At 50.6% G+C, this 26,582-nt stretch overlaps 1 protein-coding gene across 6 annotated transcripts in view; it reads right to left on the bottom strand.

Moving 5' to 3' along the window:
* The window catches only part of ELMO1 (engulfment and cell motility 1), a 457,757-nt gene that overhangs the window by 87,378 nt on the left and 343,797 nt on the right, over positions 1–26,582 (bottom strand). The window lies entirely within an intron of this gene.

Here is a 26,582-nt window from a genome sequence, read left to right as displayed (position 1 = left end):
TATTCGATCACAGGTCTCAAGAGAGGTCCACTTACTTGAGAGAAATTCCACTGGCGCGTGACTAGATGGGGGGGGAAGAAATACACAGACGGCGCTGGAGGACTGGAGATGTTTCTGCTCTTGGGGAAGACAAATCGCTTTGTTACCCACAAAGCATCGCTTAGGGGACCCACAGGAAGACGACAGGGCTGCCATGACCCTGCGGTATGGTGAGGCCAGAGTGCCACATGATGGAAGATCACAGTCTCCCGAAATACAGATGAACATCTCACAAAGCCCCCAAGTACCTACGCAATACTTTTTAGCTCTGCAGTTAATGTCTGCAAGTGTCGACTGTTCAATCTGTTAGATATATTTGTTTATTACATAAGCATGTCACAATGTAATTAAGTTAGAAAGAACAGAGAGACAATGTCTTAAAAATTTATCTCTAATCCTACCATCTCCGTAAAAAACCCACTTAACATTTTTATTCATATCTTTCTAGAACTTTCTGTTAGACGAGTTTCCGTATAATGTTGTATATATTGTTTTAAAACCTTTTCAGTATGCCAACATAAACATATCTTCTATGTAAGTAACTATGCTAATGAATCGTCATCTTTAAGGGAAACATTTAAACAAAATTTAACTTTTGTCCTGTGGCTGAGCATGTAGGTTACTTCCCATTTTAGCCTATATAAGAGGAACCCACCGAGAGAGACTGTCTGTGTGCATGTTGCTAATGAATGAACGACTAGTTTGACTCTTCCTTGCTCCAGGCCTGGTCCAGTGTGGGCGGGATGTGTGTGTGTGCGCGCGCGCGTCGTGTGTGTGCGTCGTGTGTGTGTGTGTGTGTGTGTGTGTGTGTGCGTGTGTGTGTGTGTGCGTGCGTGTGTGTGTGTGTACTGGTCATCTCAAGGAGAATTTTGGAAGGAGGAGAATTAAATGTTTCATTCCAAAGTTACCCTTTTTATTCAGAAGCTAATAGATTGGTGGTGAAAATGTTACAGCTGTCTTCGCTCCCGACACCCTGCCTGAAACGCGGACCCTCACTCTGACCCCTAGGCAGCCTTTCCAAAGACACTTCTGTGGCCCGGAAGAGAGCAAACACACGAGTTGCCGGGAGGCAGCAGTTGATCGAGGGCCTCGAGCAGCCGGCTCACGTAGAGCGTGAAGCGCCATCTCAGTCCATCACCCCTGCGGTACTGCAAGCGAGGTACATCTTCCTCCTTTATGGTTGCTCAATGGAAATTCAGAAAGTAAGGGGCTTCCTGGGGTCACAATCACTAAGAGTCAGAAGTAGGGTTCAGGTCAAATGCTGAGAGCACCTTCCACAGATGGCTGATGATCTTGGGGTAGAGCTGGTGGAGAAAGGGGGAAGGAGGGGCGTCTCCGGAGACGCAGTTAGACTGAGTCTCGCCGGGAGCGTGTCTGAGGATGAAGGGTCAGTGTGAGGGAAGGAGCCCAGGGGCGGAGCCTGTGCTCAGTCACAGGCAGGGAATCTGGTCTTCCATCCCCCACCCAGACTCACCCACAGCACTTTGAAGGGCGTGAGCCTTCTTGATGGGGCTCAAGGCAGCAAGGTGGTGCCTGTCAAAGCGGACCCTCAGAAACTCAGCCCGTGGTATGTGCACCTTCTCTGGGAAGGGACGAACCCAGGCTTTGTTAATAGGCTGGACACTTTCTGGTCTGCTTTTTCTGGATGCGTGTAACTTTTTAAATCTTTTGGGATAGTTTTTCTAAAACTGGACTCCCTGGATCACTTTGTTTGGAATCCCATGGGGTGTTTGCCCCAAAAACAGATTCCTAAACCTTAACCCTGTTCGGTCCTACTGAGTCAGAAATTCCCCAGGTGGTTCCCAAGCTTTGACACTTTCACAAGTATACAGGCAAGAAGAACTTCTGGACCCCAAAGGGTAAGAGACATTCTCCAAGTTCATCCTACAGCTGATGACCCTAGGGTTTTAGCAAAGCAAAGTTCCTAACCAAGGGGTTAGCAGGACTAACTATCAGCTCACGCTTCTGTCATGCGTTACGGCCTGAAGGGGCTTCCATGTTACCCCCATGTGCTATCTTATGTCCCCAGTCGACTCGCTCATTGCTGTCCCACACACAGCAGAATGGTGGACTCCAGGGGGTCAAGTGACTATAGTCTAGAGACCCACAGCCCCCGACTGCTCATGTAGGGAATAATCCCTCCTCCCTTGGCTCAAATCCTCTGCTTCTTTCTCAACATCATCCGACCTCTCTGAATTCTCATCACTACACCTCTTGGCCCCCGTTGACCAAAAGACAGAGAGTCCATTTCTAAGAATAAAATCCCAAGTGAATGGCCTCGAAGCAACAAGACTCTGAGCAGGTGAGCCTTCCTTTACGAAAACACCACCAGATGAATTATTTAGACTCCTCAAAATAAAATAAAATAACTAAGAAGGTCCAATTCTGTATTATTTCAGTACAATAATTTGATTTCTGAATGTCTCCAAGTAACAAAAATGAGTGTTCTAAATAATGTCTTGAAAAAAATGTACACATCTTTTTATTCTCCCTAAATCTGTCAAAGGTCAAATACTAGGAATCTCAATCACAGTCTTCTACACATGCAAGAGCCCAGTCCACCACGGGACTTCTTTCTGCCCCTTGCTGCCTCCCCGGGGTCCTAAACGCTACCCTATTCCTGCCTCGAACCCTTCGCTCAGGCCCCTGCCTCCCTTTAAACTCCCTCTCTGATGACCCCACCCAACTCCTTCTAAATGTATGGCAGATTCTTAATCATCTTTCAAAATCCAGTTCAAATATCTTCTGCACTTTGTAGGTTCCAGCCCCCCCCCTCCCCGGAGGATAAACTAGTCCCACATCCCCTAAGTGAGTCTCCTGGAAATGAATGGGGTACATGTGTCTGTCTCCACTGCCAGACCCTTCCCTCTTAGGTGCCTGGTTCAAGTTCACCTATCTCGATATCTGCTCCCTTTCGAACACCTTCCCTTATCTAGGCTGTCCTTACGGTGTAAACATTGTGACTCAGGAGCCAGTCAGAAGGAAAATCTATGTTTCTCTTCACATTCTGAATTTGTCTTCTCTGTTTTCAAAAGAAAATACTTTCGTCGGAAACTTTCAAAACAAGCCCCTGTTCTCTCCCACATCCAAGAAGTCATTTTAGACCCACACACCTTCAGATCAAGGTACCGCACATGTGTAGAGGACAGTTTTGAAGGTGTCTCCATTGCATGTAGGAGGAAAGGTCACGTTCCCCAACACGTTACATTTAAGGCTCCGCACCCCGGCGCACAAGAAAGCCAATCAGACCCCAGGGCTCCGAGGGAGGCCGCCGTGTGCCGGCCCGCAGCGACACAGCTTTACCGCAACGGTCATCAGAAATATGTCTGACCGACCTAAAAATCATCGGGCGGGCAATGTGTCAATGACTACTTTGAAACGGGAGAAGCAAGAGCGCGGAACTCACACCAAGTCCATCGTGAGTGGCTCAGGTTTGAGTACAATGCCGGGAAACGGGAGAAATTGTTAGCCGGAGCAAGTCCCGCATGCCGACTGTCTGGTGGTCTCGGCTTTCCCCGGCTCAACACGTCTGGGGGGAGCGAAGAGAACCAGCGCGTCCAGGCTGGGTTCCATGGTAGTGTTGCCGATTGCCCACCAACTGTGACCTCCCCAAGAGCGAGCCAGCGCGGCCAGGGCTGTGAGCCTGCCTTCTGCGGAGGGGAGGGCACCAGCGGCTTCCAGCGCAAACCTGAAGTGCTCTCCGTGCGAACGGTATTGGTGGAGGCGCTGAACCAGCCTAGTGGTTATGGAATACATTCGGGCAAACTCCCCAGTCGCTGGGTGACGGTTTTCCAATCTGCGGAGGTACCGAACAGTGGAAGGAGTCGGGAAACCTAGAGGCCGTCCTTGAGAGGACTAGCCCCCCAACACCAGTCTCCTCGACCTCCAAGGAGTCCTCAGAGGGCCCCCGGCTTCCGGTGCAGTTTCTGCTCTCCCTCCTCGAGTCTTTCCCATCTCATCACAAGAACCACTAAAGGGACCAGTCCCAACAAACTGCTACTTTTAGTACTGAGTATCCCACCAGATCCTAACCCCTAACCGCCAGCCTGTCCTGCCGCTCATTCCTGTGTACCTGAGTCCCCAGCATGAGCCCAGGACTCTCACAGATCGACATTCCCAAAGGCTAGGAGCTCTGGCCCCTCCTCCCTCTCCAAGCCTTCCCAGTGCGCCCTCTGGAAGCCAGGGTCTGTGGTCATCCTGTAACTCCTCCAAGCATCTGTTTCTTTTTCTTGCCCTGATGGAAATCTGGCTGCCTGTCTAGGAGAGCATTTCTCCTGTGGCCTTCTCAAGTTCTCTCCCACCCTTTGGAACTACTGATCTCAGAGGCTGGACAGGTTGTCCTTCCTGCTCTTCCTTCCACCTTCCGGACCACGGTCCTTTGCTCCCTAACCCCCACCCAGGTCCTCGAGGGAACTGCATCAGACTTGACCCACATGCCCTCCTTGTGCGATTTACTCTCCTCCTGGTTGTGCCCAGCGTTTACTGAAGAGCGCCCCCTTCTCTCTCTTTGCCTCCATTCTATCATCGTTCTTAGTAATTTCAACATCTGCACAGATGATCCATACATCTAGCTTCTCAGTTTCACGGCCTCCTTAATCCAACGATTTGTCCCTTACTCTCCCCAAAGCCGTTCTTCGCTGCGACTGTATCCTAAACACCGTCATCGCCGACACAGCTCTGTCGCCAGGCTCAAGGTGACACTTCTACCCCGTCTTTCCAACTCGCTCCTTCTGTTATCCCCATTCCGAAATGTGTTTGAACCGACTGTGACTTTGACATGCCTCCTTCCCTTGTCCATCACCCCATTCTTGTCTCCGCTCTGCCCCTTGCCGAAATCCTATTCCGTTAGAGTGATCATCACTCCCTTACACTCATTCCCAAATCCCCAGCCGCTCTTCCCTCCATCGTAATTTGCTTAGCAAAACACCGACCTCCCTTAGACCCTCTTCTCTGCCTCCACCCACCTGTACAGTTGGCAGTGGCCGGAGGAAAGCATCCAGTGATACTCCCTGGCCTCATTTTGCATCTATGACTTTAACGAAGCAGTGAGTTCCTAGTTCCTTTTTGCAAGCCTACTGGATTTCCTTACTTCACTCTTCAAACCTTCTTCTCTGCGTGCAAACCTCCAGGGACCCGCCCCTTCTTCCCCCGTTTTTATCATAGCTTTGATTCTCATTTTACTAAGAGACTAAAACCGATCATGAGAGAGCTTCTCTGAGCAGGCAGTGAGGTCGAGCTGAAGTTGCTGTCATTGTGGGCACCATGACCTCCTTCAGGCCCCGGCCGCTCATTCCCAGTCTTCGTTTTCCAACAGCCTGGGGACAGGTGATGACCGCTCTTCCTAGGAGCCTTTCTTCTCTTGGCGTGCATCCCACATGCGTCCCTCCCACTTTCTCCTCCTCAGTCTCTCTTGCTGAGCCTTTCTCGTCTTCCTGGTCTCTAACTGTTGGGGGTGTGCTGGGTGTGCTCCTTGGACCCCCTTCCTGTCTTCATGTGCGCCCGAGATGAGCTGATGTAGCACCATCTATGTTCGGGCAACTTCCGAGTTACACCTCTAGTCCCACCACGCTCTGCTTTGGACTCAGATACGTCTATTGACCGCTCCCTCCATGTCTGCACTTGGACAAGCGCCAGGCGTGTCACATCCAACAGGTCCAAACTCAACTCTTTCATCCTCTGCCGTCGCCTTAACCTGTTCTCTCCCGGTGTTCCTCGTCTCCTTAAACGGTGACATCAAAACCCAGGGTCATCCTTGACTCAGTCATTCTCTCCCACCCTACACGCAGTCCATCACACCCACTCAGCATATCCTGTTGGCTCTGCCTGTAAGACAACATCAGAATGTGACCGCTCCTGCCCATCTCCAGCCCTGCACCCTGGTGGGAGCCATCCCTCACCCCTGCCTGACCTCCAGCAACAGCGCCCTCCTCTGTCTCACCTCGCCACTACTTTCCCGCAGTCACAATGACCCTCCAAAGCCTATCAGATCATGTCCCGTGCCCACAGCCCTCTAAGGGTCCCCGTCTCATTCAAAACTAAAGCCAAAGTCCTCACCATGGCCTACGAGGCCCCGCAAAACCAGCCCTTGCCAGCTCTCTGACGTATCCCTGCCCACCCGCTGCCCAGCTCACCACCCTCCGGGCACGCCGGCTGCCTTGCTGTTATCCCATCGCATCCAGCTCACTCCCACCTCAAGCCCTCTGAGCCTGCTCTTCTGGGAACCTAATATTCACCTGTCTCCATTGCAAAAACAATTAACATGGCGCTTGATTAAGATTTAAGAGAGCCGCTCACCCCCGTCCCACAGGACGGCGCCCGGTACTCCAGCTCCGACGCAGCCGCGCACGGAGCAGCCTCTAGCTCCGACTCCCCGGTCTGTGTTCGCCAAGGAGCCAGAAGTCCTGGCTCAGCAGGAAAAGCTTTCAGAGCTTAAAATTTGTGTCACTTAATTAAATTAGACTTCCTAAATGGAAATGATTTTCTAATCTATACTTGCAAACCTGCTGCTCTTTGGCGGAATGCTTTTGACATTTTTGTCTAACGTAATCACGTCGTGCCGGGTAATTTAAGCCGTGGCCGAGGGGAGTTTCCGGCTGCAGCTGGCCTCCCCCCGAGTGGGCTCCACGCAGACCAGCGCTGCCTAACTGTGCACCGTGGGACCGGAGAAGGGTTGAGCTGCCCGCACCGAGATCCCAGGAGAGGCTCAGGACGCGGCCAGGGGACTCGGTCCAGACCCGGAGGCCTGTGCGCTGTGCTGCGGGGCTTCACTGTTATCGAGAAAGCAGAATGGAGCCATCACAGGCTCTGAGGAAAGTACGGCATCCCCGGGCTTACAGTAAAATGAAGTGTGGAGGATGGATTCCAGGGCGAGCCGAACCCAAGAAGAGGAGAGCGTTCGGGAAATTCTACAGGGACCCAGGGCCCTTGCTCAGGGCCAGAGGAATGGAGCGGGAGGAGGGTATCACCGGATTGGGGACACTCTTTGGGGGACGCAGAACTTAAAGAAGTTGGTGACTGATTGGATGTGGTGGGTGTTGAGTGAACAGGAGACAAAGATGCCCTCCATGCTCTGGCTGGGTTACTGAACAAGGAGTCAGTGGGGTTGGGATGGGAAGAAAGGAAATGCAAATGAGAATCTGAAGCTCAGGGCTCATTGGTGCTTTGGGCCCCGCCCATGAAAGCAGAGCTCAGCACCAGCCGCATTGGTGGCGATGTGCAAAGGTCTGAAGCGAAAGCTTTGGGGATGTGTGTGACTCAGAACTAGGACAGTTACCAAAAATCACTCTCCCTTCCACTTCTAGAAAAGTATTGACAAAAAAATCGGAAAGGTGTAAAAGGTGTATTTTAAAGAATGTTTGTCCCAGCACTGATTCTAAGTGTGAAAAATCGGAAACAACCCATAGGTCAACTCGAAAAGATTGTTAGGCAAATTATAATCCAATTATTGAGGAGCTGCCATGTGGCCACTAGTCACGACACCGTGGAACTGCATGTGTGGCTGCTCAAAGAGGGGCGAGAAGGGGACAGCTCGGGTGGTGTGATCCTCTCCCGCGACGTGTCCACAGAAACACGCCCGAGAGCACACACACCACACCATTAACAGTGTTTTTCTTTGGATGGATGAATTATAGGCATTTTTCCTCTTTTGATGCCTCCACTTTCTATTTTCACTCCTAAACTTGAGTGAGTTCAATTATTAAACATACATTTTAATATACAGGGTCAATTTGTCACCGACACATCTGATATCCAAAGTACACATATCTCTAAATCAGCAACGCAGGACACCTGCCCTGGGCTCCTGACAGAGTCACCTCTGGGCTGAACAAGGGCCCGTCCCGGAGAGGTGAGGCTGGAGGCAGGCGGCCTAGAGAGGCTGCCCTGCTGCCCCTCCCCCGCACCTGTGTGCCAAATCTTTGGTTTAGGAAACAGCTACAAACCTGACTGGGCACTTTAACCCTTTCCCTCCCCTGAAATACACCTAGAGTCGGGCTGTGAGGCATACTCTGAGTGACAGGAAGTTCTATGGAAGGCCATCCAGATGCTCTGACAGCGAATCTTGTAGGTGTGTCTCCTGCCTCCAACATAGTTATGTGTGCCGGCCTGTTACATACCTTACTAAATCTCCAGCTCCCGGAAGGCAGAATTTCATCTCATTAAGGTCTGTACTCCCCAGAGAGGGACAGTTTGCATGTATTAGGTATTCAATATTCATAAAGAGAATCACTGCTGTTTCTTGTATAAGGCCCAATGGAATACATTATGTTTAGGATTTATTTTTGAATTTTCTTCCCTTAAGAATGGATGGCCTTTTTAACTAACCAGAATTATTAAAGCTATTATTTTCTCTCCCCACCAGCTCCCAGCTCTGAGGAAACACAGAACTACATTTTAAATTCTCAATCCCATTATCTATTATTTCATTCTCCCGCTACCTGGTCTTGAACTTTTATTTGAATGAACCTGTGTTTATACATCACATGTGAGTTGCCTGAAAGCCATTTGGGAAGTCAATGGAATAAAAATATAAAGAGCTTCATCATAAGTAGTTTAAAAACAAATAATTAAAGCATGATTAAAAGCGAATGTAAAATAAAATGTGAACCATGGCGGGGTGTCCAGCACGGCTTACCAGACTCTCTGCAATCGGACCTGCTCACTGACCTCTGCCTGCCACGGCCCAGCACCCCACACCGCGCTGAGTCCAGCCTGCTGTCCCCGCGGCTGTGCCGAGACACCCCTGCTCGGGGGTTCCAGGAGTTCCTTTGCCCAAGCTCTGGACTGTGACCCCTCTTCCTGAGCACCCCAGGCTCTTACACAGGCCTTACCTGACCGTTCTCCCTACTCAGTCCTCCCCCCAGGACCCCCCTTGGCCCATCCTTCCATTCTCCTTCACAGCACTCACCACCCCTGGTGGCCTGGCTGTCCCCTTGCGGTGACCCCAAGGGAGCAGACTCTTGGTCTTTCACTTAGTGTCTAAAAGAAGCCCGGGCTTAAGAGGCACTGGATCAATGAACACGTGTCCCGTCAAAGAATGACTCAGTCATGAAAGGCATGTCCCCCCAACAATACAGAGAATTAAAGGTGCTCTTTCTCCCAGAGCGTGTTTCAAACTCGGCCGTAGGGAGGGGCGGGGTGGGCCCGCTGAGCTGTCCCCCTCATTTCCACGCCAGCGCCCAGCTGCGCTGCACGGCCTTTGGGGGTAGGGTCCGCTCTGTGAAGTAAGGTGCTGCGGCTAAAATACAACGTGGACAGCAATGAGCGACATAAAGGAGATGCCCGCAGAAGAATCCCGCCTCTAGTTAGCACTGAAAACTGGAATCGAGCAGCTATTCCAACCCACATCCCTATCACTAGACGTTACAGCGTAAAGATAACGGAGAAAAGGTTCAGATGCTCAAACCCCTTCAAAGCACCATTTCCTCAGCCCACCCAGCAGATCATTAAGGTCGCGGCGAAGCATCCCATTGGCACGTATGCTACGCCCTTGGCTGGAACCAGGCACACCCCCCACGAGGAGTGTGGGTCATGACATGTACTGCTGGACAGAACATTTCCATCTTCATGTCTTAATCCCCCCATACGGACTGCATTTGTAGTTCGTTATTTTTCCTTACAGAATGCCTTTGAAGCAAAGCTCAGAAGAAAAAAAGCGAATACAGTTCATTTATTTTTAAACTCTGCCAAACCATCCGTGGCCGGCAACAGAACAGAAAGGAGCCAAGTGCTCAGTGTGATGGGCCATCTTTCTCCTGTGGCTCTGCCGTGAGCTCTCGGGACCTGCGGCTGCCTCCCTTCCAGAACGCAGCCCCACGGAAACCCCGCATCACCTGGCCAGCATCCAGCCTTCGCCAGGCAGGCGTCGTGCATGGGGCAGTGCCAACCCGAGTTTCTAGGTCACTTTTATATGACCTAACGTGCAGACCTCGGAAACCACTTGGGAAACGGGAACCCGACGGGAATCTACGGGTCAGCTTGAAGGTCACTTTCCTTTGGAATCCTTTGTGTGCCACTGAAGAGTAGGACCACAGTTTTTCACATGGGACCCGAAGTCGGTCCATATATACTGCTCCCCAAGGACGTCTCCTCCATAAGCCGAGGATGTCCCTCCCCAAGCAGGAGCAGTGAGGGGAACCACAGCACGTGACTCCACAGCACGGAGGCTCCGTCCTCTCCATCAAGTCTGACGGCAACCCTGCTCTCTCAGACGTCCCGTGTGCGTGACACATGATCTGGGCCCTGTGTTGAATCGAATATGAACAGTCTCCTCTCCTCGCACGTATGACGGACATCAACGGGCTGAATGAATGAGCGCGGGGACCGTTTGGAACCAAGACATGGTGAAGAGGGATCCCCAAAGACTACAGAAAAATAGTGGAAAGAAACTTGGGCCACGAGACAACGTAACTCTGAAAGGGACTGGAAAAGAAACATCCGTTAGCCTCAGGGCCGGTTTTATTTCAGAGACCCATGAGCCATCTGGAAGCCCAGAGAAGCAGCTCGCTGATTCCCCCGCAGGCTGTTCCTAACGGGCTGGCTGTCGAGAAACCGGCAAGAAGATCTGAGGCGCGGAGGACGTTCGGAAATACAGATGGAGACACTAAAACAACAACGCCGGGTGCCGGTCCACTTGTTAAAATTAAATGCATTGGGTAACACTGGTCACTAATGTGACCTATATACTCTCCTATATTTGCAGGTAGCCAAAGGAATCAAAGGGGCAGTTAGCGTTCTCAAGAGTGTGCGTCGTGGGAAATTAATGCAAACACCTCTGGCCCTTAGTCTTTTGGGAAATTAATACGAAGTTAGTTGACAGGAATTTTTCTTCTCACGTTGGCCTCGCTGTCCTACAGCATTCGCAGACGTACAGTCCAGGTCCACAGATCCCACCCTGGAATACGTCAGTCACGTGGGCCACTTGTTCTTGAAGGAATCAATACATAATTCTGAGCTGCCCTCCTGAGGTGGAGCCCAGCAATGTGTCTGATTACCAAGTGACTGATCTATCCCCGACGGGCTACCAGGTTTCAGCCTGGGCTTTGGGTAAGTCGTACGTATTAGGGAATTTGATATACTGCCACTAGGGGGAGTGTTGGCCAGATTTTGTGCTTCTGGTAATGGGAGGGAGGGTGTTGATTGCTTTTAGCTCAGACACACAGAAAGAAAGGAGAGAGAGACAAAACGAGGAAAGGAAGCCCATGTCCCTGGGTGGTTAAGAGGTGGTTTTGGAGGGGGTTCAGGTATCTGGCAAGTAACAGCGGACTTCCTAGGAATCAATGATACATGGCTCATGATGGAAGTTCTGGACACCGAAGGTCCCAGGTTTTGGAAAGACAGCATGTCTTAGTCCGTAGGTTTTCCCTCCACCTCTCATCCATAGGAAATGAAACACACGCCCTGGCCGGTTTGGCTCAGCGGTTAGAGCGTCGGCCTGCGGTCCAGAGAGACCCAGGTTCGGTTCCCGCTAAGGGCATGTACTTCGGTTGCAGTTTGTCCCCGGCCCTGGTTGGTCGTGCGGGTGGCAGCCACTCGATGTGTCCCTTCACGTCGATGTTTCTCTCTCTCTCTCCCTTCCTCTCTCTCCCTCCCACTCTATCTGTATAAAAAATGGAAAAATGTCCTCGGGTGAGGATAAAAAAAAAAAAAAAAAAGAAATGAAACACACAAAATGACTCAGGGAACATTAGGGTTTTGTGGCATCCTCAGCCTTGATAATGTTGTGCACACGTGCTTTTTTGTAAATGCTTTTCCTCTAAAATATTTTTCTATTATTTTATATATATGTCAAAATTTCTCCTTTCACTTTAGTAATTTTTTTGTCTAACTACAAAATATTGCAGTCTCATTGAAGGATATTGGGAAGATACACAAAAATGACTAGAAGAAGGTGACGGCCACTCGGATCCCTACACTCAGATAATGAGAGTTAACACCGTGGTGCAGTCTTCCAAAGTTGTTTCTTTTCCTGGAGCAAATCATTCTATTTTTTTTGCATTTTCCCCTCACAAACATTAATATCATCGGCACTCCCATGACATTAGTTTTCTTAAACTCCATCTTTTATCAAAGAACATTTTTCCATATTTCTGATTTTCTTATGAAACACTAGTTGATTTGGAATAAGAGGGTCAAGGATCATAGACATTTTTAAGTTCTTGATACACACTACCATTTTCAGAAAGACTGCACAAATATATACCTCAACCAACAAAGTAAGAGAATTGGTTTTGCTAGCAATTTATATATTTTGTCCCAAACATATACAAATTTATTTTAGATATACAAATAACAGCTTTATGCATATAAAACTAACGGTGCATTAAGCTATATGCAGTATTTAGCATATGGACACCCAACAGATTCACTATTGACGCTTTAGTCATCTCTGTGCTTGTTTTCATCTCATTTTCAATGATAAATGTGTTCACTTGTGTTTCTTCTATATTTTCTTTGATAAAATTGTCAATGGTTATCAGTTATTTAATAGAAATGGTTCCTGGATTCACACATTGATTTTATTATTTCTCTCTTTTCCACTTTCTCTTTATTATATCTTTCCTCTTACCTTCTTTGTTCTTTTGTCACTTGAGTCAAATCCTTAGTTCATTTATTTTCATTCCCTTTATAAAAATGACTTTTAGGGCTGTGAGTGTGCCACTTGAGGATGGCTTTGGCTGTCTCTTGTAAGTTTTGTCCTGCCGTGTTTTCACTGCCAGCATTCTCTAGCTAGCCTCTAATAGTAGCTTTGATTTCCTTTTTGATTGAATGGTTATGTATCAACAAGCAATGGTTATTCTTTCTGGATTCCTCCCACTTACTCAGCATAATGCTAGGTTCTTAGCATTCAAATGATAAATGTTTTGTCGAATCAAAGAAAACTGGGACAATGCAAAGTGGTCACACTGTTATTACTCTAGGAGCTAATGGGGTTTCTGTTCCCCAATGCAAGAACAAAAGCTCAAACCCGAGTCCTTAGGTATGTGGCTGGGCAATGTCAGAGCTGGCCACTCAGCCGTGGCCCCTTCTCCAGAACCCCGCCCCATGGGATCAGGAAGACGCAGCGGGCACGCAGGAGAGCAGGGACGCACAGGGTAAGGCTGCCCGTGCGAGGAGGCATCAGGGTAGAGGCCAGGAGTCTGCCCAGCAGAGCTGGACACCAGGACAGGCACGCCATTCCTGCTGCCCCCCAAGGGGATGGCCGCTCTCCCCGGAGATCTCCCTACAACTCCCGAAGACCCACTGGTGAGCGTGTGAGACTCTGGGATAATAACTGCAGCTGAGGAGAGCTTGGCCAGGAAAACCTGGAGAGGTCTTCTTTAGCAAAAAAAAAAAAAAAAAAAATGAAAAGTCTAAAAATACGGAGCTGTCTCAAACACTGAGGATGTGATAACTACTACAAGTACTTCCCAGGCCTTTGGGCTCAGGGTGAGGCATGCACTGTAAAAGGTGCTCTGTGGAGGCATGAGAAAGTCTGGACAGGCAGAGGTAACTACGTTAAACGGAGAAAAGTTACCTTTCAGCGGGGGACCCAGGGTAGTCTCCCTCGTCTGCTAAACAAGGTCCCAAAAGATACACGTCAGTCATTTAAAGTCAAATGGGGCTAGTTATTTGAAAACAGAAGAAGAAATCATTTCCAATGGGGGTGGGGGTTAGGCCGGTAGCTGGTTAATTAGTCACATTTCCCCTCTTGCTCTGAAGGGCTGTAGACGCCTCACCACCAGCCCCAGCTGGGAAGGAAGGCTCGCGGAGTCCAGGGGCTCAGAAAAGCAGTACTCCAGAGGCAGCTATGCTAGGCGGTGTTTACCCACCAAATTTGCTCTTTGCGGCGTGTTTGGACAGCTGTGCTTGGCTTCTGTGACGAGCTGTATTTGTCCGAAGGCTAATTAGCTCAAAGGGTAAAAAGAGCAGCGAGTTTCTCCACGATGTCAAACAACGGATCCAATCTAACTGCCCACTGGTGCTCAAGCGGACGCTTCTTTCTGTTCTTTCGTTTTTTAAGGATTAGTGAGGCATGTTGGCTGTTCTCAAATAGTAGCCGTCCCCAAAATAAGACAGGATAAAAGAAAGAGAAAAGACAATCAGATTTTGAACCTCCCCCCTCCACACATTCATACGGTCATGTCATGAAGAACACTTCCAGAATTCCAAGGGTTCCGTGTGAGTGGCACTTGCTAGGTGACCTGGGGGTCTGGGGTGGTCTTGGGCAGAGGGTAGGACAATGAGCTGTTCTCACTGTTGGGCCCCTGACATGTGCCAAGCACTGAGTTTCACATGGTAACTCAGTTCGTCTTCACAACACCCTAACAAGGCAGGGACAGTTTGTTATTCTCCCATAGAACCAGCGAAGCCGTTCCGGCCCTGCGGTCACACACACAGTCGGATTTCAGCCCAGGAGCTCTGGAAGGAGGGGGACTGGGGGCCAGGACCAAGTCTCCCCGGTTCCAGTCCTCTGTCTTTAGATGCACTGATAACACCTTGTCTTCTGATGGGCCATGTCATACGGCAACTTCACAACGTGGTCATTGTAGACCTAAAAACCACTGGGCCTTGGAAGGCCCATAAGGGAAGCTGTTTTTGACTGCGCTGTGCTAGTTGGCTGGGCTGCCATCACCAAGTGCCACAGATGACGTGGCTTACCCCACAGAAGTGCATTGTGGCCAGCAAGGGAGGTCAGAAGTCTGAAGGCAAGATGTCAGCAGGGTGGGGTCATCCTGGGAGGTCTGTCCAGCCTCTCTCCTTGGCTGGTCGATGGCTGTCTTCTTCCTGTGTCGTTTCCCATCACACGAATGCACGTCTATCCCTGTGTTCAAATTTCCCCTTTTCACGGGACACCAGTTCATACTGGGGTAGGGCCACTCCGATGACCTCATTTAACTTGATGGCCTGCAAAGCTTCTTCTCTCCTGATGGTGCAGACCAGCACCTCCCTCTGGGAGGCCACAGTCCAACCCAGGGTGCACCCTGGGCAGTGCAGCTGGAGGACAGCAGGGGCGCCACCGTTTCTGCAGCGCACCCCAAAAAGCCCCGCGGTTCTTCCCCGCCCAGCCGGCAGATGATAGAAGGGCCAAGGACGACTCGAGGAGGGTGTTTCTGATCTGTAGGCCTGCACAGACATTTAGGAAACCGCTCTCTGACAGGTCCTGTTAAGAGTCCCACGTCTGCACCAGCTACCCCGCGAGAAGAGCTGGAGTGGGGGCCGCAGAACTCAGCTGGGGCTCGAGCTCCTGCGGGAGAAAGCAGCTCCTGTCCGTCACAGGTGCCCCTGGACCATCACTTCCCTGATCCTTCTTCCGGGGGTGTGGCCTCCTAACTCCCTCTTTTGTTTTTCCTAATCTGTGTACCCGCACACATTTTTAAGTTGACAGTCAAAAGTTTTTCTTATCGAAGTTGAAATGGTTGCAAAGAATATAATGTTCAGCATCTTACAATATTAATATTTTAAAAAATAAAGCTGTTACATTACTTTTAAATGTGTCCTTGGACACGCATACCATAGTGATTTGATTCCCATAATTGCGCGTTTAAAAATACATGAATAAGCTCTTCTTTAATAGCTGGGGCGTTTACATCATCTTTTTTGGTTCACGGACTTTTCATGTAAAGACCAAATACTATTTTAGGCGTCCTGAGCAGTCCCTGTCCTAGCCACCAACAATGCCACGGGGCGGGGAAGCAGTCAGACAACACGCAGACGGAGGGGCGAGGCTGTGCCGGGATAACTTCATTTACAAGAATAGGCAGTGGGTTCAGTTTGATCTGTGGGTCACCGTTTGCCTAGACCTAGATTCCCACTCTGCTCCCCATCTCCCCCCTCTAACTCGATTCTACTCATCCAGAATTCTCTGAAAGTCAGCTAGTAACCATACTGCTCTACTTCTCTGAAACTAATATATACACACATATATATATACTAAAATCTAATTTAAAATACATATCCTGTGAACAGAAGGTTGAAACAAAAACATTCTTCTTGGTGGAGCTTAACAGTACAATTAAAACAAACATGTTACAAATGTTGGTGATTCTTGAGCCCAAGAGGCAGATTTCATCGGGATGCCCCTCTTCGAGAGGCGGGGGCCCATCTGCAGGTGCTTATTTGAAGGACCTGTCACATGTCCCTTTGTCGATCTCAGAGGTTTCACACGTGGACAGCACGCCGGCGAAGACCTGGCGGCGGGAGAGGAGGCCTTCTTAGCGTGGTCACCAGGGCCGTCTCGGCGGTCGGTGCTAATGTGCGCGCGGACACTGAGAACGTGGACGTGGGTTCCCTGGCGACTACCCACGCCTGCCGTCCCCTGAACCGGCTCCACGCCCTGCAGGGGAGCGAGCCCCGGTTGAAGCTGAAGGCCGGGTTTCTGATGCACTAGCTGCAAATCAACACGCACACGGTGAGGCTGCAATGGAGGCTCGTGGGCTTGGGAATCAGACCGACCTGGATTTGAACTCCACGCTGCCACTTACTACACGGATCACAAGCTAACTCTTCACGTCTCTGTTTACTTGTCGGTAAGAGGGGACACAAAGCCCTTTAACACTGCTCTGATCCCCCTCCTGAGACTGGGCTGGAAGAAGGACGGAGACGAAGAACCGGTGCTGAAGACTGTAATTCCCACCCTCCGTCCTCTGGGCGTCCGCGGAGCACTCTTCAGTGAAAACGCAAATGGACCCCCCAGGGACCCCTGCACGCGGTAGTTTTACAGTAATAGCTCTACTCAAAGGGAAGAGCAAAGGTTCGGCAAGTTCCACGAAGAGAACCTATGTATATGTCAAGTACCTGGCAGGCAGGGCCAGAAGGCTCGCACCACCTCTCAGAAGTTTCTGACACTCTCAGGGCTGGAAGCAAGTGACTGGGGGTGACCCTATGAAGGACAGTCACACGGGGCTCACACCCGGGGCCGAGGGCTGCCCTGTCCACTGCTGTTCCCCCCTCTTCGCAGGCGACCCTGAAGGACAGCACCTCTTGTACCTCGGCTGCGAATGCTTCCTCCCTTGACCACCCTAGCAGTTCAGAAACTTCTGGGAAAGCGGGAAATGTGGGTTCATCTGGATTTCATCTTGCGGGTTGCTTTGCAAAACTAGAAGAGCGCACAGCTCTTGAGTTCGATTTCATGGTTCAATTTTACTTCGCATTCGTTCTCGGCTCGGTGCCAGCGAAGCAGCCAGGGAAGGAAGGGAGGAGGCAAGGTGGTTATTGGCCAATCTGTTTTCGGCAATTGCTTTCCAGTTGTTTTCAGAGAACGCTTGCAAAAGCCCAACTTTTGAGAGCAGGTGTTTATTCTCTACGGAACGGGTGTGGAAAAGATGCATAGGTGAGCGCGTAACTAAATTAGGGGATATTATAAAAGTAACTGGCTCATTGGAAATTATTTTTAGCATAGTCTCTCTATTCCGGGTGAGTTTAACTCTGAGGCTAATGATGGCCTGGAAAATAAACCTCCGTGCAGGTTAATCCTAGATTAACTGTGCCCACAGATAATAGCGAGGCGTAGAACTAACACAGTAGGCACTCGGCAAACATCGGTTGTTGGGGACATTGAGAGAATATGGGAACTCTGTTCCCTGTTAACAGAGACATGTGAGCAAGTCAATCAGTTTCTCTGAGCCTCACCTTCTTCACCTGTGATACGATAACTACATGCTACTGCCCTTCCTTCCTTGCCTGCCCTCTGAGATCGGACGTAGGTCCCTCAGACAGCCACCACCAATGACCCAAGCTGTCACCAGGTGGACTCAATTTGCCATCCCAGGACTCAGGTCTCTTCAAGATCCTGGATGTGAGGGGCTTATAATAAGTAAACAGACAACCAGATGTAACAAAGGAACAAAGCAAACCTCCTCCTCTCTTGATAAAAGACATCGTTCCGGGGCATGAGGAGCATGGTGTAGGGGGCAGGGGCAGAGGAGAATGCTACCCAGCAGCGGCTGGGAATCTGCAGAAGGAAGAACCAAAAAATACGCAGGTTTTCCAAATCAAAGGAGAAAGACCAATCTGGGGCAGGATGGGGAAGGCTTGGTTGTCCAGAAATATGTGCGGGCCACCTGAAGGGACCAATTATTGATGCCAGCAAGGAATCTGCCTAGAAGCACAATCTCGTTTGATCTTAACTGGCTTCCCAAACCAGGACAGTGCCCATCACCATCCGGGAGCTTCTACCCTTCTGGCTCCAGGAACACGTTTCCAATTCCTCCTGCTCGATAAACAAGGCTGCGTCGTTGGGAGGCATTAGATTCCAAATAACAATAGTAATACCTTCTGTTGCGATCCACAAAGCACATGCGGTGTATTAATTCATTTGTTCTCTAAATGTTTCTACGTGCCAGATGGAACAGACATTATTTATATTTTTTTCCATGAGAAAAAGTACTAAAATTGAAGAAGTCATATGGCAAGATGTGAATCGCGGCTAAGCTGGGACTGTACCCCAAGCTTTCAGGGCTCCCTGCTCTGTGGGGGCCCTGAGTGCTGGCAGGGCTGGGCAGTCTCGAGGATGGAGGACAGTGACAGCATGTGCCCTTCTGGCTGTCCCAGGAGAGACCCGTCCATAGCCAACAGCTGAGCTAGACATTCCAAAGATACAAAAAACAACGACTTCTACCCAAGGAATGTAATCCTACTATTTTCTCCTTGCACAGCACACGGTATACTAATGGCTCTGATTTTCATTCATCAGCAGCCCTGTGAAAAATGCATCCTTTGTTCCATTTCTACAGACCAGGAAACAGAGGTGCAGAGAAGTTAAGTCGTCATCTACTTAGTACTCGGGACATTTTAGGGAGGACAGAGGGAGGGGTCATAATGGGGTCTTGGTAAACTTTCTTGGATCTGCTCTGTAGGGACGGCTGAGCCTGGCTCATGGGATCTAGAACAGGGGCTTTTGCTCTTCGACCCCCACCACTCTCTGCAGCTGGAAGGGTAACACCGGAAGAGCCTGGGCCTCAGATCGAACCCTTAGCCTTCAGAAGTCTAGGTCTAGGGGCAACGCCAGCTCAGGTGGCTTTCAGTCCAGTTCCTGGTTTGAGAAAGTTTCTGAAATTTAGATGTCACACTGCTGGCCCGTTAGGCGCGAGTGGGCTCCGTCTCACCCCTGGGACCTGTGGCCCGGCCGGGGAGTTAGAAATAATTTGTCCCTCGGGGCCCTGACTCGGATCACCCGTCGGAAGGCCCAGGTTCCATGAGCTGGTGGGTGCTCCCTTCCCACCAGGCAAGTGGGTGATGGTAGAACGTCTCCAGATGCTGTCTCACATGTTCAGCTATAATTCCAACGAAGTCAGAATGAAACTTGATTTCATTATGCTCCCAGGTCTGGGAAGGGTGCCAGCGAACCGCTGGGCTTGACAGGTCTCTCATCACTTGCAGCTCAAAGGAAATAAAAAAGTGAGCTCCCAAGTGCCAGGCTGCACCTCCTTGTCAGATGGCAACACCTCCGTGGAGCAGCTGAGCAGGAGGTGAGCAAGGAGCTTTCATGCCCTTATCCCGAAACCTGCCTACTGATGAACATCCCCGCCGTGCTCTTTCCCAGTCTCGCACAAGCACGGGGCCGAGGGAAGGGCGCGGGGAAGGGATGCAAGTCAGTTTCAGCTGCAAACCAATTCTGATAGCTCGGCAGTGGCTGACTCACTGCTGTTTTAAGGATTCCAAGGCTCCTTCTGGGTACATTGTGAAAGACCGTTGTGACCAATGGAACATGGGCCCTAGAGAATAGATTGTTCAGAAGCTTGACACATACATGACCTTGCCAGTCACCAAGTCTACACTCCTCTTACCCACGTGGAGATGCCAAGGAGCATCCAGGGTAAGTGACTTGCAAAATCTAGTTGCTAAACTAGAGACAACAACCCAAGGCCTTAGACTCTAGATTACTGTTCTTTGACTGTACAGATGCTGCCCCAGCCCTTCGTTTCTAGACCGCAGATTTTAAAAAATGAGCTAGCCAATGAGTGCACTTCAAAATCCGGGGGTAATGCAAAGACGGTTATTGCAATGGCCATGTAACCTGTGGAATGCTCAGCTCTTTCTCCACGCAGTCTGGAACCCCACGGGACTCCATCCACTCAGGTCTGCGCGTGCGAGTCCTTGGCTTGGCCGAGTGTCAGCAGATTCACAGTCAGTCAGTCGTGTGTCTCACTCTTACCACACTGTCAGTGGTTTGATCTGCTTGGCATGCCGGTGTTGACTCAGAAAAGGAGAGTAAGTCATGCCATGGGAAGAAAGAAGTTGAGAAGACAGCCCCCCTCCCCCCCAATTTATACAACAAACGTCTGTTGAGTGCCTGGGCGTGCAAGGCTTAAGTCCTTGGGAATTCTGTTCATCATGCCGGAAGCAGGTGGAGTTGGACCAGAAGCCGTACCTGATGCTAGAGATGGTACTGAAATGCATGGATGTACTTTTTCTCTTCTCGATGTTCTGTGGAGTTTCTAAAAGAGCTCTTTATTAACAGAAAGTTTGGGGGACCAGGCTTTTAAAGTGAGCTCTATTCATCCACTTGCACATCTGGCTGGAATCATCAGTGCTGGGACTTCTTTAGGAGGCTGGGACTGGATGCTTCTAAGAAGACTTTGCAGTATGATTTTGCACTAGTTACTGAAGAGGTTGATTACGTTTTCATGGTTGGCTTTATTTACAAGATAAAAATCTGGGGAAATGGATAAATAGGATAATATCTGATATTGAAGGTAAGGATTTTAAGACCAGATGAACGGGAAGGACTGCTTAGTCCTCATTTTCTAGTTAACTCAAAATTTGCAGGATTGAATAGGGTGGCAGCGACGAAACCACCCCTCAGCCTCCGTTTACATTGTCTCCATGAAGAATTACATGTTTGCAGCGGGGCTGCCTTCTCAATCGTGGTTTGGTTGCTTAGTGTTAAAACTGATCCCATGTGCCCTGAACATACTGAGTTCGGGGAGGTTGCCGGGCCAAGACATCTGGGGACTGAAAAACACCAGATGGTGACTACTGGTCCCACCACAGGAAACAAACAGCAGACCCCCTCTCCCCAGGCCGAACAGCGTAGTGGGGGGACCAGGACTGTCTTCCACATTGTGTCTGCTGTACACAAGCGTTGAAGGAAAGGAAGACAGGTTTGTGAATGCCAGAATCCCGTTCTCTCCCTGTTCCCACGCTAGCCTTCCGGGAACCGCACGGAGGTGACAGAGGGGCAGGCGCCGTGCTATGTCGTGAAGGGACAGAAGTACCCGGCCTGGGGCATAAGGAGAGTCCTTTGAGTCCAGCTGAGCAGCCACTGACCACGTGTGGCCATGGAGGCCTGTGCGCACGTGGCTAGTGGGACCGCTCAACTCAGTTTTCGATGTCATTTCATTGCGGACCCGTTTAAATTGAAAACCTGATGCTCACTTCAGCGACTGGAAGGCTTTTACGTTTGTTTGGGACACCTTGGGTACGTGAGTCTACTTTGTTCACGATACATTTTATGAAATCTAAATACAGACTTCCTGCGAAAATGCAGTCTGCAAACTGAGCTGTGCTGTGGGTGACAAACACATGTCGGCGTTCAAAGGCTTAACATGAAAAGTGGAGTGACAATATTTTGGTAATAATTTGTAGTTGAGAATTGAAACAATAACATCTTAGACATACGGGGTTAAATAACATACATATATATTATTAAAATGAACAGAGGTGCCCTGGCCGGTTTAGCTCAGTGGTTAGAGCGTCAGCCCGCAGACCAAAGAGTCTCGGGTTCGATTCTGGTCAAGGGCACGTACCTCCATTGCGGTTTATCCCCGGCCCTGGTCAGGGTCGTGTGGGAGGCAACCAGTCGATGTGTCCCTCTCACATCGATGTCTCTCTCTCTCTCTTTTTCTCTCCCTCTCTCTCGCCCACTCTACCTGAAGATAAATAGAAAAATATCCTTGAGTGAGGATAAAAAATAAATAAATAAAATGAACAGACCTGTTTCTTTTTCACCTGTTTTACTGTGACTACTAAAAACACTGAAATTACATACATAACTTGCGTTCTATTTCCAGACTGTGCCGGTCCAGAGGGACATCTGCCACACTGCCTCTGCAGGACACTATCCCTCGAATAGCTGATAAAACTGTCTTCTGCACACACGCACGCCCGGACCCTGGCACGAAGTAGGGGACACCAGGCGCGCCCAGCAAGCACCCAGGTTCTTACGCCTGCCACGAGGCCCCTCCAGGCCCACCGCCACCTGCAATGTGACCTCCTTACGGGTTCTGGTCTTCCACTTCTTCCTCGTGTGAAATTGGACATTTTGAGGAGACAGGTCAATCATTTTCCCTGTCAGCAACCTAACCTAATGAAAGACAGACACATCTCTCATTCACAAGACATCGGTGGGAATGCCACTTTATCAAACAAACACGATGGACATGCTCAGACTGGATCGGGGGTGGGGGCTCACGTGCCCTGCTCCTGTCCCCCAGTTCCGAGGGGCACGCTTCACGACCCTGTCTCTCAGTGATCTCCAGGTCCAGCCTTCTGAGCCCTCGGTGGCTCCGTCAATACACGGGCCCTGTCGCTCCCTGGAACCGCCTTCTGAGCTGAGCCCGTCATCCTGTTCCCTGGGTCTTCAGAAAGCACGGTGGCCCCGGCGATTCCCACAGCTGTCGCGGGTCATGCACATCCCCAAACCTGCTGCCCTGCTGTTCCGGGCCCCTCACGACCCTCATCATTGCTATGGAAACGGCAAATCATTCCTGGCAAATGCAAGTCAAGGGCAGCCATGGAACCAGTGACCTTCCACCTGTCACAGATGGCCCAGCAGGCGCTGGCCTCATACAGACTCTGGCCCCGTCATACCAGCCGAGCGGACGCCCTGCAGAACGAGACGGTGGCAGGTCGCACAGGAGCACGGGGTGAGCACGGGGCGCATCCTGGTGACGAGTCTGTACTTGGCTCAAACTTCTTTTCCTGAACGGCATTATTGAAAACTCACCCAACTAGCCCCACATTCCTTTGAAACTGACTTGTTGCGATGACTACTGAAGGCCTCCCCTGTGGCCAACGCCGTCAGCCAGCCTGAGCGCAAGGAGACCCCTTCCCCGCCCCCATCGCCCGCCCATCAATCAGCATAAGGACGCAGGCCGTGTGCAAACACCAAGTTCTTGCCCTTCCCAGCTGGGCAAACATGGGCAGGCCCTTTCGTATGTTGGTGAATCCATTTCCTCGTCTAGAAAACGGGTAGAGGAACAGTCCCGTGGGGGCTACTGTAAAGATTCAGTGAGTTATTACATCTACCTACACATACAGAATGCTGCCTGGTACCCGGTGAACGCTCAGGGCAGGTTAGCTATTCCTGTGGTGACTGTGTACCCCACTGCGGGAGAAGTGAGGGGTTCTGTTATCCGGTTCTCCATGCTCTTCCTCGCACTGCATTCTACTGCTTTACCTTCACCTCGACTCAGTGTCCACTCAGACGCTGGAAAATCCCAGGGAGTTCATTTCTCCGTGTCCCTCGTCCTACGAAGGCCAGGCGGGGCAGTGGGAGGAAGGCCTCTCTCGGGAGGTACAGTGAAGTCTCGTTCCTGAAAGCACTGTTTATCTTTATTTTTACTGAACTTAGTGGGGTGACACTGGTTAATAAAATTATATGGGTTTCAGGTGTACAATTCTGTGACACGTCATCTGTGTATGGCATTGTGTTCACCACCCCAAGTCAGGTCTCCTTCCATCACCATTTATCCCCTTTACCCTCTTCTACCTCCTTCTCTGGTAATCCCCACACTACTGTCTGTGTCTGTGAGGTTGTTGTTTTTGTTTCTTAGCTTCATCCCTTCACCTTCTTCACCCAGCCCCACAATTCCCCAGCTCCGCTGACAGCTGTCAGTCTGTTCTCTATCTACGGGTCTGTTTTTCTATTTTGTTTGTTTATTTTGTTCATGAGATTCCACATATAAGTGAAATCATATGGTATTTGTCTTTCTCTGACTGGCTTATTTCCCTTAGCATTATACTCTCCAGGTCCATTCATGCTGTGGCAAAGAATAAGATTTCCTTCCTTTTTATGGCTGAGTAGTATTCCACTGTGCAAGTGTACCACAGCTTTTCTATCCACTCATCTACTGATGGGCACTTGGGCTGCTTCCAGATCTCGGTTATAAGGCTGCAGTGAACACAGGGATGCTAATTATCAGAGAAATGCAAATGAAAACCACACTGTGATATCACCTCACACCCATCAGAATGGCTCTCATCACTAACTCAACAGACGAGGAGCGCCGGCGAGGGTGTGGAGAAAAGGGGACCCTCGTGCACTGCTGGTGGGAATGCAGACTGGTGCAGCCACTGTGGGCAACAGTATGGAGTTTTCTCGGAAAAAAATTAAAGGCGAAAGAACATTTTTAAGTCCTGTAACTCTAGTTTCAGCAACCCTCCCAGTTCAGGAGTAAGAAAAGCACCATGTTCTAGAGTCATTTCCACAACTTCTTGATTTGCGCCTCAGGTGGGAATGCCCAGGGCCTCGTTCAGGACGGGGCTGCTGCTCAGGACGGGCGTGGCGGCAGGACTTGGGGTGGCGGCGCGCGGTGGGACTCGGGGCAGGGGCTCGGAGCAGTGGCACGCGGTGGGACTCGGGGCAGCCACGTGGGGGACTCGGGACAGTGGCGTGTGGCGGGACTCAGGACAGGGGCGCGTGGCGGGACTCGTGGCAGCGGCGCGTGGTGGGACTTGGGGTGGCGGCGTGCTGTGAGACTTGGGGTGGCGGTGTGTGGCGGGACTCGGGGCGGCGGTGTGTGGAGGACTCGTGACAGTGGCGCGCGGCGGGACTCGGGGCAGCGACGCGGCGGCAGGACTCAGGAAACCCAGAGCACACAGGCAGTCATGAACTTCAGGCTGCCATGTTCTTGGCTCTCCTCCCAAAACAGAGACCCTCCTTGGCCCTGCAATGGCTGTCATCGAAGTGTTACGGGCTTCTGCAAAGATGTGTTTTCTTAGGCCCGAGGGAGCGTTTGGAGCTTTCAAGTTCTGAGCCTGCCATGATCCAAAATAGGTTAATCACTACCCTTCATTGTCTGCATGTCGCTGCTTCCATAAAAGGCCGATTCTTCTCTCATTCTCGCCAACAGGTGCCAGCACTTCCCTCCTGGTGATGAAAAGCGACACCACCAGGAGAGAAGAGAGCAGAAAGGACAGACGGTCATTCTAAAGCGACGACGGTCACTGAGTCACAGCCCCGGAGCCGGACTCCCCCACACCGTGCCTGCCCCGGCCCCGAGGCGCGCCCTGCTGCAGGAGGGCACACCTGTACCGCGCCGACAAGCAGGTGGAACTCTGTCTGGCACAGCGTCCGGAGCCTCTTGGCGTCAGAGGACAGCCTGCACTTCAGGCCCCCCTCAGCTAACAAATGGGTCCCTGACCTGGTCAGGGGCCAGGCTCCCCCTATGCTGGGGTACTGTCACCCACACTCAGGAATCTCCCCACTTCCTCCTGTGGCATCGGCCCACTTCTTCATTGGCATTGTCACAGACTGGAAGGTCTTTCCCAAGCAAGTCTCCTCCAGGCAAGACCTTCCCACCTCCTGTGTGTCTTTACCTCCCCGCCCCGGATCCTATGGGGGACCCAGCGAATGCCCTTCCAGGGCCACGTGAAGACCCAGCACACTCTCTGCTGTCAAAAGGACATTGTTTCAAAGGACAAGCCAATAAGATGCCCCCGTACAACTATTTCACGTGCATTTATTTATAAACCAGATGAAAATGTTTTTTTCTCTTTGCTATTTGAACCCAAGCAGACGATCAATAGAAGACAAAGTCCTGGCACAGGAGATAGGAAATCACATTAAAAAAAAAAAAAAGTAGCAGGGATGAAGCTTCAGAATCGGCAGACAGACACAGGAAGAGGTTCCGAGGCAGAGACGGAAGCCCCAGGACCAGCCCCCACCCCCTGAACCCAAACGAAAGACAATGCCTCCCCTCTCCACGGTTGGAAGGACCCAGTGCCTCTGGAATCCTGCAATGTGCTCGAGTTCTGTTTGGCCGTATTTTTAAGTTTGCAGCTAGAAGGGTCCCTAAAGGCAGAGAGTTTCTCCTTCCACACGTTACCCCTCCCTTGCCTGTTTACAACACCTGTCTTCCTGCTTCTACCCAACTAAATGAAAAATCTCATCGCCAGCATCAGCAATTTAATCCCCGGGGAGCAGAGCCGTAGCTCAGGGCATCCATTCCGCCGCAAACAGCCAAGCCTTGAATATAACTTTGCAAACCCTCTCTGGTTTTTGGAGGTTTAAAAGGGTGCCAGACGGAATCGTTTCAAAGCACGATTTCTGACAGCTAAACTCTGTCTTGAATGCACAACTCATCTTTGCAATGAATTAAAAAAGAGAGAAAACGTGTTGCTCTGGAGATGGCTTTGTGGAGAACGAGGGAGACCACCCAGCTCAGCTGCACCCTTCCCGAGCCCAGGGCAGCAGCACACACAGGGGAGCTGCTCCCTTCCGCAGCGGGCCGAGTGTCTGACCGACCATTGTGATGACAGCTCCTCTCACAATGCAAATACAGGCAGCACAGCCAGCAGCTCACGGCTGGGCTCCATGCCGGCATCTTCCTCTCTCTTCCCCG

The sequence above is a fragment of the Molossus molossus genome, unplaced genomic scaffold (genome assembly GCF_014108415.1).
Source record: "Molossus molossus isolate mMolMol1 unplaced genomic scaffold, mMolMol1.p scaffold_m16_p_7, whole genome shotgun sequence".
Lineage (NCBI taxonomy): Eukaryota > Metazoa > Chordata > Mammalia > Chiroptera > Molossidae > Molossus > Molossus molossus.
This window is presented reverse-complemented; position numbering and strand designations above follow the sequence as displayed.